This window comes from Choristoneura fumiferana, chromosome 24, assembly GCF_025370935.1.
Source record: "Choristoneura fumiferana chromosome 24, NRCan_CFum_1, whole genome shotgun sequence".
Lineage (NCBI taxonomy): Eukaryota > Metazoa > Arthropoda > Insecta > Lepidoptera > Tortricidae > Choristoneura > Choristoneura fumiferana.
Window position 1 is genome coordinate 1,075,145 of NC_133495.1, and position 13,256 is coordinate 1,088,400.

At 37.0% G+C, this 13,256-nt stretch overlaps 1 protein-coding gene across 2 annotated transcripts in view; it reads left to right on the plus strand.

Annotated features, from left to right (window-relative positions):
* The window catches only part of LOC141441797 (uncharacterized), a 67,873-nt gene that overhangs the window by 13,076 nt on the left and 41,541 nt on the right, over window positions 1-13,256 (plus strand). Inside the window, exon 1 of one of the 2 annotated variants that reach the window (XM_074106664.1) lies at window positions 5,682-6,041. The exons of the other annotated variant lie outside the window; for it this stretch is intronic. The gene's annotated coding sequence lies outside the window, so the exon portion shown is untranslated. Of the gene's footprint in view, window positions 1-5,681; window positions 6,042-13,256 lie in introns of those variants that run through there. 2 annotated transcript variants of the gene reach the window in all.

Consider the following 13,256-nt stretch of genomic DNA (forward strand, 5'->3'; position numbering starts at 1 on the left):
ATCTAAACCGGTGGGTGGAAAAATTTTGAAATTCAGGATGGTAGTAAGTATATCAAACTTACAAGGAAAACTATAACGGTTAAGTTTTCTTGAGAATTATTAGTAGTTTAAAAGTAAATATCAGCCTAAGGTATAAAATATTCCTAAACTTAGAATATTCCGTTTAAAATACGAAATCCTTAGAAAAATATTACTTAATTTATTCGTAATGGCTACGGAAACCCATTTCGGGCGTGTCCAACACGCTCTTGGCCGGTTTTTATTTATACATTTACTTACTTATCATTTACAATAAAACTTATTATTTTTATTAGGGTCCTGGTACTTCACAAAAATGGAACTCTTCTACGATCGCTTTGTCCGTCTGTCACTCCGTCCGCCGTCCGTCCTTTTTCCCAGGAAGGCGAAGAGTTATTAAGCTGAAAATACTCAGGTCGGCTATCCCTTGGAGGTGAAAAATCAAACATTTAAGTCGAGTAAATCAAAAGATACAGTCATTAAACTGGAGGTATAATGGGGGAGGCCTATGTCCAACAGTGGAGGACCTACGGCCCTTATGATGATGATAAATATAACTTTACCGCCACTTTACTCGAGTATCCCACCACTTTAGTGTCCGACTAAAATTAATGTAACTGAAACCGAATTTCGATTTTGGCTTCGAAGAAACCATAACTTTATTTGAAGGCTATTTAGTGCATAATTTATAAACTTGTGTTCATTTTAGCTTTTGTAAATTTTATTCCTTAATCGGGGCACAGGACTCGCAGAAGGTTTTTCATTTATTTATCTTGCGCAGCTTTTCTAATTAAAAATTTGATTTAGACTGTATGTACTTTTGTAGCGAGCGATACAGTTTTACTACTTTTAAATGGTATTTTCGATCATTTTATGAATGGGCCAGGACAACAGTCAGGATAATTTAATTACTAGCTAAAGTGGCATTCCCTCTTAGTCTTCTGAATTCTCTCTGGTATTGCGGGTATGTACAGTCACCAGCATTAATATCTGCCACAGCGGAGCGTGCAAAAATCTCTGACATGTCCTTCCGGCCCTATAAATAGAGTCGTATTAGATATTTATGCACGCTTGTTGTGTCAGATATTGGTGCTGGTGACTGTACGGTCACATGAGCAGGTCATATTTTTGTAAATGATTAATCATTATCACCGCTGAATAGTCTTAAATTGTCACCTATAGTTCTATTAGACAATCAAGCCTCATGATCAACACAACAGGACTTGTAGATTTATTTGTTTTGCTCTTGCATTGAGCCATGCGTAAGCGCACGCAGGGTCATTGATCTGTGGACCGGTTGTACTTGCCCCAAGGATGTATGTACCATCAGCCAAAAATGTGGTCCACCACCATAAAGTTGATAATCGTTTGCATGTCATAAAACAATAATGCCAATAGACGTGTCTGTCAACTTGAAAGTTCGACTTTAGAGACATATTTCATTTGAAAGAAAGAAAGAAAGAAAGAAAGAAAAGTTTATTTTGGCTCCAAAAATGTACCACCTAAAACTAAGACTAGAACTAGCACTAAAACTATGTTACTAGGTGACACAGCAGGATACCAAAAAGGGTCTCCACTCAGCATGTGTTGCCGCACATTATGTGCAGTAACGCTGGTTTTCTGTGGAGCCCAAACCATTTGATAGGAACTTGTTTAAAAATTGATAGACCACTTATTTGGTTGATGGTACAATGGTACAAGGTTACTAATTTTCACGTCACGTGATGTCGAAATTGAGATCACGAGAAAAAGAGTCTCATTGACAGTCAAGTGTTTGGAATCGATTCTCGGCGGTACCATGAGATCTACACAATTCTAATTGAGATTTAATTTCGAGTTGATCTCGCAATGACATTATGATGTCTGTTTTCGGTTCTCGGTGGCGTTCCACTATTATATACCTATTACTTGTTTGCACATACAGGCTCAGTATGCAATGCAATTATTACTTTGATTGCACTTGATTGATAACCTTTGACAATTCTCATTATAAAGTTTTACTTAATTGAGTAGGGAATTTTACCGATTTTAGACATGTTTTCGGTCAGTTAATTCTCTCTTAATATGATAATTTATTTATGGTCCAGTGTTGCCAATCGTAAAAGTCGAAATTATCGTATTCGCACAAGGAAATTATCGTTCGACAGCAAATCGTAAGTAAAAAAAACTATATTCAGAGTTTTCTTATGCTCATCCTGGTTTGTGCGATAGGGAAGGTACGATTTAAATATTGGGGTATACTTATCGTTTTTTTTTGTTTGCTGATTTGTTGCTGTTATTTATTGCATTTGGTATTTAACCGCATAGAATGCATTCATTCTGCTGCTGTTTTTAGCCGCTTTACGCTATGTAGGTAAACTCGCATGTCTCACTCATATGTATCTGAGCAAACGAGCTTTCTGCGAATATGCAGTTTTTTTTAAATATTCGATGATTGTAATTCCGCGAGTGATCCTTCTAAAGAAGTGCACTTTCAGAGAAGGTACAGATGGATTGTACGAGCCTTTATAAAGCTTCGGGTTTGTCTAATCAAAATGTATAGCTTTCTATCGAAGTTTTCCACTATTGTCCCATTTCTAGCTTTAGTTTCGACAGTTCCAATGGATACTTTCTAATGTAGGTAAACGCCTTTAAAACGACCTGCAATTAAACCTTGTCTCAGTAAGCCATCATCATATTCGTCAAAGAAGCCACTGGGACGTTTATTGTGAAAAAGGTCTACTGCAGGTCGGGCTTATAGCAGTTTAACTTTACATATATAGCTACGCATGTCAGCATTAACCTCCTAAGGCCCAATCTATGTTTAGGACATTTGTAATAGCGACCCAGTGTCCTAATTTTGGGTACATGTGCTGGCAGCCCAGAACTTTGAATTGCAGTATCATCGATCGATATGATCAGCGACATATTTAAGAAAGTAAAATTCCGATAATTTTAGGACTTGGGTGGATATTTCACAAATTTATATATTTAGTTGAGCCGGAATGAGTACGCTTCCTGGTCCTAAAAATAGGGCGTTGGGCCTTAGGAGGTTAAAATGATGATTGATAATCAAGTGGCTTCAATCATTCCAGCTTACTTGTATAATAGAGATCACGAGATCAGTGATTAAAATCTAATAACCATAACGCATGCACAAAACGAAACGTGAATAGAAACGTGTTGTTTCTAGTTTTATTAATGTGTTTGATATTGAGATAGAGGCGAGGTAATTAATGCGACGAAAACACAAAAACAAGATTAAAATCTGCACGCTTGTGTGACCAGTTTTGCTTATGCTATTAAACAAAATTAAATACAAAGGAGATAGAGGTTAATTTAATACTGATGATGTTTCCAATCGCTCAAAGGGAGTTACCGCCTCTCTGAATGACGGACTGACATATCAACATCAACGTACAGCCGAAACTATTGGAATAGGAGCTTGATTGCACAGGACTTTCTTTTGTCATGTCGAGCACTAAAGATGGGTTTTTGGGTAATCAACTAATCAGTCCCTAAAGGGGGTAAAATAGGGAATGATAAATAATTTATTGAATCAGGCGTTACTTTGCGGAGGTTCATATCAAAAAAACTAATATAATTTCTTTGCTCACCCGCGACCTTTTGATAGCTATCTAAGACTATAGATAGCTAAGTTTATGCAGAGTATATATATGTTAGACTAATGTCTAACAACTGGTACCATCAGGAGACCCACTTGCTCGTTTGCCATCCAGTCGAATAAAAAAAAAAGTATGGTGTACGGTTGTGTTGCTCTGAAGATGAGCTCTGGTTGAGTTCGAAACGCGTCAGTGTATTGTGGTGGTGGTGATAGGTGGGTTTGCGTGATTTGTGTGCGTTCTTACAGTGTGCAGGTGGAGGAACTGCATGAACACGCATATCTTGCATAAACTTAGGTATCATAAGGTCGCGGGTGAGCAAAGAAATTCTTTTAGTTCAGGGGGTTTAATGATAACTTGCATATTCTTCGGGTTATGTCGATGATTTTAGTTCTTCGGCTATACCTGGGCATAACCCTTTTTAAATATAAGTTCAGGATTCTTGTAGGCTCATATGTGATTCAATTTCTTATGCCTTACCCGGTTAATTAAACATGCTTTCAAAAGAATAGTGCATTGTAATGCCTTCCGCTCTGGTCCTAGGCCATAGGCAGGAAGTTAAAGGTAAATATCAAACACTGAATGACCACAATGGTTCGTATTGCCTATATCATCGATTATGGAACGAAATAAAGATAAAGCAAAAGAGCAAATGCGTCAGAAATAGGTAAGTTACACTACAAAATTGTATTATGTCCGATATTTACTATTATTATTATTATTATGTTTATTTATGTGTTTTTATATACAAGAGTTTTACAATACAATACAATAGAATTTAGCTAGCAAAGTTTGTATGAAGACTGTGCTGTTGTCTGTCCAACTTTACTCTAACTTAGATACTTCGTTCAAATGAAAACCACAAAAGACTATTAAAGTAAAATTTACTAGCTAAAAACCTTAAGGACCGAAATAGGCTAGCGCCAAAATCAAACTTCTGGGAAAATAAAAAAACGTGTTTTCTAGAACACACCTAAAATCTTATCTTAGTAAATAATAGTATTTTTTCCACAATATTTCTTGACAATAAATGACGTGAATGTTACGTCGACAAGGTTTTATGGATGCCTAGGAATTAAACTGGCTGATTGTACAGTCAAGGTCAAAGATATACCTATAAGCAAATAACGTGATAAAAAAAGTTATCATAAAAAGGTCAAAAAAGATATATACTCATCCAAGTACTAATAAATATGCAAACTTCAATGGTTACATAAATATGTATAAGGCAAGTCCAAAAACAAAAAAATACATAATTGGTATCCTGCAAATGATGCAAAATATTGTAGTCATTTTTATGTCATTAAATATAGATTCAGTAACTGCTACGAAAATATGTACATATATATACAAAATATAAATCTACGAAAATCAACTTTACGGTCTTGTAACACGAAACAAATTTGAATAGAATGTTTTGACAATTCACGAAAACAGTGCAGATTTGTCATTGCATATGTTTGTCTCATGTTTTGACCTGTCACAACGTTATTGGCATTGCGTGTTTTAACAGACTTTGTAACAATGAAGCTGCCAACTTCAAGTAGGTATGTAATGCTTTTCAACATTTTGTCCGATCGGATGTCAGTTACCATGGCCCTGTGGTTTAGTGATTAAAACTATTGAGTCATATTCATTATATTGTTCTGGGTTCAAGTTCAAATCCTCCTATTAGATTTTTTTTGCATTTTTATTTTATATTGTTTATAGACCATGTTGTAATGTAATGTTACAATAGCGACTTATGACCTGGTATGACCGAGAACCGAGAAACATACCAACAGACTTATGTATTAGAACTCACACGTGAAAGGAATTAAAAAACTTGTATTTTTTTAAACAGATTGTCAAAAAAGCTATTTTATTTTATTAGCTTTAATTTAATTTTAAGCTTAACTAGAAGCTAGCTAAAAGAGTCCATTCCGCTTTTTGTCTCTTTATATTTCAAGTCGATTAAGCACTCATTTCCGCTCAGTCGGTACCGGTGTCGAATGTCATCGCTCCACAGAACAAAGACTTGAATAAATAAATATAGTTTTGATAAAATTATTCACGCGCGCTTGGCGCGCAATTGATAGTTGGGACCGAGAAGTCGACCCGTGCTATCGCCCGCGAGATATTTATTATAACACGCTTCCATCACTAGTTTACGTGTTCGAAATTTGAAATTGCGTGTTTTTTTATAACGCCGCGTGGAAAATACAAAAGAGTATCGTTGGATTGGATATTTTGTCTGTGGTGCTTTTTTCTTGTTTTCTTAAGCTTTTGTTTATGATTATAAGTGGACAGTGTTTAGTGTTTATGAGTGTAGTTTGACAGTGCTTTAAATAGTTGTGGTATTTGGCGCATTTTAAGTGGATTTTTGCCAAACAGAACCGTCTGGAGCAATGGTTTAATTTTCCGCGATTATGAATCTATTACGTGAGTATAGATATGAAATATAATGCATAATATGTAAATGTGTCGCTTATAGGTAACGCAAGTAGTTTTTACTTGTGTTGTGTTGATAGCAGCTAACAACGACTAGTAAAATGATAAGACAACAAAGATTTATATCACCTAAGATTTGAATAACTGTCAAATTCGAAGCAGATGCAAATTGTGAGAAAACTGTATTAGATGCGCTTTAGTATTTTATTTTATAAGTAATATCAACACGATTACGACCAATGTTTATGATAAAGCCAGATAAAGAAAAACAGCCGGAGCTTGAATTTGATGAGCAAATAGAAACAGTGGAATTAACAAAAATAATATATATTTAATTTACCTAATTATACAATCGCAATAGCGCAAACAACAGGCTTTCATTTCGAAGTGGTTTCTTTTAGAATCAAAGTTTGCAAGACATTTAGTTTAGCATAGGTATATTTAATTTGAGCCAAGAAGTCATTACTGTACTTCCTGCTTGACATGAGATGTTTTATAATTTAGCTTCGGAGGGCTTGGTGTCGCTCAAAATTGTTTGTCATATTGCTCGGTTAAATTTTAACCCAATAACATCTTTAATTATTGTGAACAAAAAAAAAATAAGACCCTGTATACGGATGTTTGAAAAGAGGTTTCTTATGGGATATTACCATCTGAGAAAGTGCGCATTTTAGGAAAATTTACTCATTGGTAAGTTGTTGTGCACCCATGATTGGAATGTACAGGTTTTGAGATAGTGCTTGCAGAAGGTGTAGGTACCTTTACTTTAGAGAGACTGCACGTTCGGAAAATGGGTTTTACCAGCTTAAGCCTTTTTAGCGACTGGTGACTGAGTAGATATGAATACGAATTATATTGCCTGTAAGACTGAGAAAGCAAAAAAATGTAGTTACGTTTGAGTTAGCCTTATCACACGTGACCTTATTTGTAACTCCAACAATTGACGTAAAAGTGTTATTTATAACAGTCGTTAACTAATCAGTAAACATAAGCGAAATAATTGGGGCCCTTCCGTTAACACTGTTTGCAATATATAAATAAACTGTTTATATCATAGTTAGTTTGTACCCGTGGCTTCGGCTGCACAAATAGCGGAGAGGTGCGTGAGGAAAAAATCATCGACCAATAGGATCGCCTCGTTTTCCTAGCTTCGATCGGTGCAACGTAAGAACGAAAAAAAATATTCTATTATTTACGGTCTCAAAAGTAAATAAAAAAGCCACTGTTTTAGTTTTCACATCCCTACGTGTTAGGTAGTATTGCCGTTACAACACCATTACCACGTGTCACCATTATCACCATTTAGATGGTTGGCACTTGGCAGTCCTCTACTGTGCATTTTTCCAGAAATTTCCTGTCTCGCACAGCAAAACTCTGGGATGAACTGTCATATGCGGTATTTCAGGACCGATATCACCTTCAAGCCTTTAAGAAAAGATCGTATTCCTACTTAAAAGGCCGGCAACGCACTTGTTACACTTCTGGTGTTGCAGGTGTCCATGGGCGATGATCAGGCGATCCGTTTGCTCATTTGCCCCCTATTCCGTAAAAAAATCTATAACCGGTTTTTTCCTACAGTTTTTACAGACTTAATTGAGTATCATGCAAGGTTTAATAATCAATAATAATAATAATCAAAAAATAATTAATCTTACTTAATATTAGAAATGTGAAAGTTTGTGAAGATGTTTGGATGTTTGTTACTCAATCACGGCTAAACCGCTGAACCCATTGAGATGAAATTCGGTATACATACAGATAGTTTGAGTCTCGGGGAAGGACATAGGATAGTTTTTATCCCGGAAAATTGCATGGTTCCCGCGGGGTAGCGATAAACGAAAATTACGCGGACGGAGTGCTAGTAATAAAATAATGCAAGTTCAGTCAGGAAGCAAGTTTTCACATTTCACGAATGAATTCCATCTCTTTCTTAACCTAATTAAAGAAAAAAATGGAATATGTTCATCACGTAACAAAGATCAAATTTATTTTCTTGCTTCAAACGGACGGATGCTCGGCGTTCAACCTCCAGTGTTGTATAATAAGCTCCTTGGTCACAACGTGCATCTAGATGGCCATGCCGAACCGTGAAAAAAAAAAGTGTCATTGACGTAACTCAATTATCTTCGACTCCGTGGCTAACCGAAAATTTAAAAAAAAATTACTTTCCACCCTAGAGATGAAAACGCAATTTTCCACCAGACTATCTACCCATGGAATGATTCCGAACAGGAGAGATGAAAAAATAATAGCTCGGTATTACGTGCCTCACTTTCTATTATTTATATATTTAATTGGCATTGGCGGGCCCTCGTGGGAACTACGGCCCAAGCACTCATTCTGAGAGGAGGCCTGTGCCCAGCAGTTCGTATATAGGCTGGGATGACTGATGAATATATAATTGGCAGATATTATCCTTTAGGATCATAGAGAGGTGTCCTCGTAGTAAGAAGGAATTTATGGAATTTCCCGCGGGACGCAAAATGCAAGTTGGTTCAAAGATACATTTTATTTACACGCGTGACATCGCTTAATCTTTCATGCGGGTATGTCGTCTCTAATTGTTTACAAGCAACACAATGTACCGGGAATATAGGTTAATTGACCGGCCAGCCATGTAGGGCGCATCAATAGCTTGAGGGCATTCGAGTGAAAAGATAGCACTCAAAGGCCGAGCCCTTTGGAAAACTTTGCGAGTGAGAGTTTCGGAAGTGACCTTTTGCTATTTCAGATTATGTTTAGTTTAAGAATTGCTCTACTTAAGAAAAATATAGGGTGAATCAGGAGATGTGAGCAGAACCAACCCTACACTCTCAGTATGATAATGGATCGTTTACTTATAATCATATTTGACGACTGGATGGCCAAGTGGTTGGAGAACCTGACTACGAAGCTTGAGGTCCCAGGTTCGTTCCCCGGCCGGGGCAGATATTTGTATGAATAATACGAATTGTTCTCGGGTCTTGGATGTTTAATATGTATTTAAGTATGTATTTATCTATATAATAAGTTTATCCGTTGCATAGTATCCATAGTACAAGTGTCCCATGATCTTTATTATTTATATTTAAGTAAAACACCCACACTTTTAATTGCAGCTTGACCATATGCTCTTAGTAAATTATTTGACAGGTGTTTTTTGTTCTAATCATAAAAAAATAACGTTAATTTCATTCATACTGCTAGGTGGGATGTTGTAGCTTTGACTAACTGAATCCGGTAGGGTAGGGTTAGTCCTGCTCACATCTTCCAAATCATCCTGTATGCTGGTCACTAGTACATCGTTAAATTACCACATCGCCCAAGGGCTGCATTGCAAATGCTCTTCATCGCAGAAATCTGAAATCGATAATGATTACATCTTAGTATGAGCCGTATGGTCATTTTGTGATCTAGTCACTCACCTAAGTGACCCAAATTTATGCGCAAGAAGATACAAGTCAAAGGTGAAATTGAAGAAGAGTCTTTATCGATTATGACCAAACCAAGGTTCATTTGCATTTAAGATAAGGCACCCGAAGAAATTTCCCATATTAGCTCCGCCTATTACCCAATAGGACAAGGACGACTAGCAGAAGTGTTGTAAGAAGAATCATCAGAAGCAATGTAAAAGACTATTAAATATAAAATTATTTTCCCAAATTTTTTAGTGGTTCACAAAATGACGAAAATTTTCACAAATCGTGTTTTCCTTCCCCATTTGGCAAAATTGGCAAAATTGCGTGTTTGTGTGTATGACAGAGAGAGAGAGATATTATATATTGGATACAAGGAAGAAAAAATAAATAAATCGAACATAGAATAGTATAAATTGGGCCCTACACAGCATAATGCAGCGGCATGCCGCCTCTTCGGCCACTTTGGCTGGTTTCCCATAGAGAATATAGAATCTTCTTTTGGAACTCATTCACAAATTTCAATATGTACGAGTAAGTAGGTATACAAGCTTATTTTCACAATCGCGTTTTTTCCCAATTTTTATTGACACAGAAATAGAAATAGGTTTAGGTTATGTTAACTATACATCGGCCCGAAGGGCTAAAACTACACAAAAGTAGGAGCTCCGCGCGGAGCTCCATCAACAATATGTGTCTGTGTCGATTCTGATTGAAGAAAAACGCTACGCTAAAATAAGCTTCAGTAAAAAACCATAAGTCGATCACTGATCCTGGTTTCGTATAAGAACAAAATAGTTTTCGTTCGCAACCGGTTTCGAACAAGACCGAAAAAGTTTTCTTCCGCAACTGATTTCGAACCTTTGGTTTCCAAAGTGGCCGAGGGCCATGCCGCAACGCTGGTTTAATTGAATACCCTCATAATTTATTACATTTAAATACTTCAAGTACCTAGTTTTACGCTCCCAGCACGCGACAAAGATGTTCTCGGAGTGACTTTCACCCAACACGCAGTTTTAACGATAATGTGATCATAAATTGCCTGGTGTAACATTTTAGAGCGCATGTTGACTCACTGACTTTTAATAGATTGAACGCGTGCTGTGAGGGGCTTGGCTCTTTTATGATACACTTGGTACACGTGGAACCCTTAATTGTAGCATGAAATACGTTTTTGTTATTCCCTCAGGAACTGTTATTTGTTAGGTTTGTCTTTTTAACAGCTGTAATTCTAATAGTAAAATTTTTGTCTAGTAGTAACTCTGCTTGTAAGCAGCTAATCAATTTGATTCTTAGGTCACTGGAACTTATTTTGTCAGATGGCACTCCAGTATGATATGGCGCACTGTTTGGTTTCAAGAGTCCACATTTGTCCTATGACTATCTGTGTTGAAATAGGAAGCCCCAGTAGAACCCTGTGAGACTTAGTAACGGGTACAGGATATAATTCTCTACAGTTCCGCAGTGCAGAAATCCTGTTAGGACTCGTGCTCGGCTTGTGTCAACGATCCCGGCAGAGGGGACGTCTGACCAGAACAAGTGTGATGATTTATTTATACGCATGACATTACCAGTACAGATCGCCATGGATAATTTAAATTTCATGCTTTCAATCCGAATAAGAATGGGATGGCAAAGGCGCTTTGTATTCAAAAATCTGAAGAATGTTTTTGCAAGTCTGTCTATGTAGATGATTGTATACCTTTATGGTAAATAAAATTGGTTGGTATGGTAAAAAAAAATGCACGGGTATATTGACTGAAAATAAAATTTTGATACCTTGGGGTGACATCTATTTGGCATAATTTTTAATGTCCGAAACGAATTGCGCATAACAGATTTCGCATAATTTATTTACGCCGAATTACGGCGAAGCCCCCTGCATTAAAAAACAAACATAATCTACCCCCCTTTAACCTGGATAAATTCGTTAGTTAACTTAGGTCTCTCAGATTGAAAACAGAAGCCCCGCGGCTTCGTCGACTTTGTCACGTGCCCCCGCATTATAAAATACTACCACCCACTAGTTACTAGTTTTCAGAGAAGTAGATTGAATTAGGTTATATCACAGGGCGGCCACGCCGTACAAAATACGCGTTCTTGAATCTACATAGGCACGACGACGTTTGTACACGCGTTAATGTGTGCGTAAGCTGCACAGGGCTGACTTTTGCAAAACCGTATAGTACTATAAGTGCTACCAATGACATTTAAAGGTACTCATATGTAGGTATGGCTTAGATATGTGCAAATAAATGTAATCGTTAATCTTACCTATTTCGAGAGTATTCTGGCTAAACAGAATAAGTGCAATTTTTTGTAAAGTTACATACATAGGCATACTCAATGTTTTCTGCTTTATTTATGTAGCAAAACCGTATAAAAAATAAATAATGTGCATTTATCCGGTTCTGCCAGAATATCCTCAATTATTTAAACCTACTTAAATTTACAATAGGTAATATACGTCTCATCATCCCAGCCTATATACGTCCCACTGCTGGGCACAGGCCTCCTCTCAGAACAAGAGGGCTTGGCCATAGTTCCCACGCGGGCCCAGTGCGGATTGGGAACTTCACACACACCATTGAATTGCTTCGCAGGTTTGTGCAGGTTTCCTCACGATGTTTTCCAACGATGTCAGTTCAAGTCAGGTCGTGGGCTCGCACCTCTGAGTTTTTCGAAATTCATGTGCGGAGTTACATTTGAAATTTACCACGAGCTTTGCGGTGAATATACGTCTACAAACTTAAAATAATCATTCGGTAGGTCGGTAGGTATTTCAGTAATCACTATTTATTTAGAAAAAGGAAGTAGGTAGGGTACCGTTACGAATTCGCAAAATTAGAATATAGAATTATTAATAAAAAAATTGCGTAAACAAGGGTAACAAAAGAAATCCGATATTATGTTTCGAGTTCGGAATGACATAGTGAACTAGTTTCAGTATACTTAGTCCAGTTTACCTACCTGGCCCTATACCAAGAAGTGCAAAACTCGAACTTCGAATGTTGCCGTTCCCGCTGACGCTTATGTCATTTAATACGCGAGTGAAAGGAACGGTGCTATACGAACTTCGATTTGCGACTCTGACTCTCTGACTCTGCAGGGCTACTACGAAACTCGAAATTCGAAGTTCGTGTCGTGCGGTCCCTCTGACACTTATACTATTTAATACGAGAGCGAGAGGGACGGTACAATACGAACTTCGAGTTTCGTAGTAGCCCTGCTGAATCCATAAGACTCTTGTTTAGAAGAAATAAAGTTGTGAAAAAGGTCTAATAGATTAGAATTGAGAACGCCCTAATTTCAAGTAATTATCTGAATGAATAATAGGTCTCAGAAGAAACTGCTCTAGTGCCAAAATGTTTAAGAATGCTAAATAATAAAATTGGCAATGTTTTACTCGATTTGGCAGTTGCTTCTTCGCCTCTAAATAGTCTGTGCTGTGAGGCCGTAAAATTAAGCCGAGCTTTCATTTATTCATTGTTTAGGCATCACTTACCTATATCCTTTCATTGTTGTCTCCTTCATTATGTTTTATTTAATATATATTATACTAGTTTTTACCCGCGGCTTCGTACACGTAAATGATTAGACGAAGCAACTGAATTGAAATTCCGGTATTTTTTGAATTCCCGTGGGAATTTCCGAAAGTAAATCGTGGTTTTCATTGACGTTACATTAAAAACAATCATGTCAAATTTCATGAATCTAAGCCCAGCGGGTGTTTGTTTCGAGATTTTATCCCTATCCCGTGGGAATATCGGATTAAAAAGTAGCCTATGTTTTATTCCTATCTACATACCAA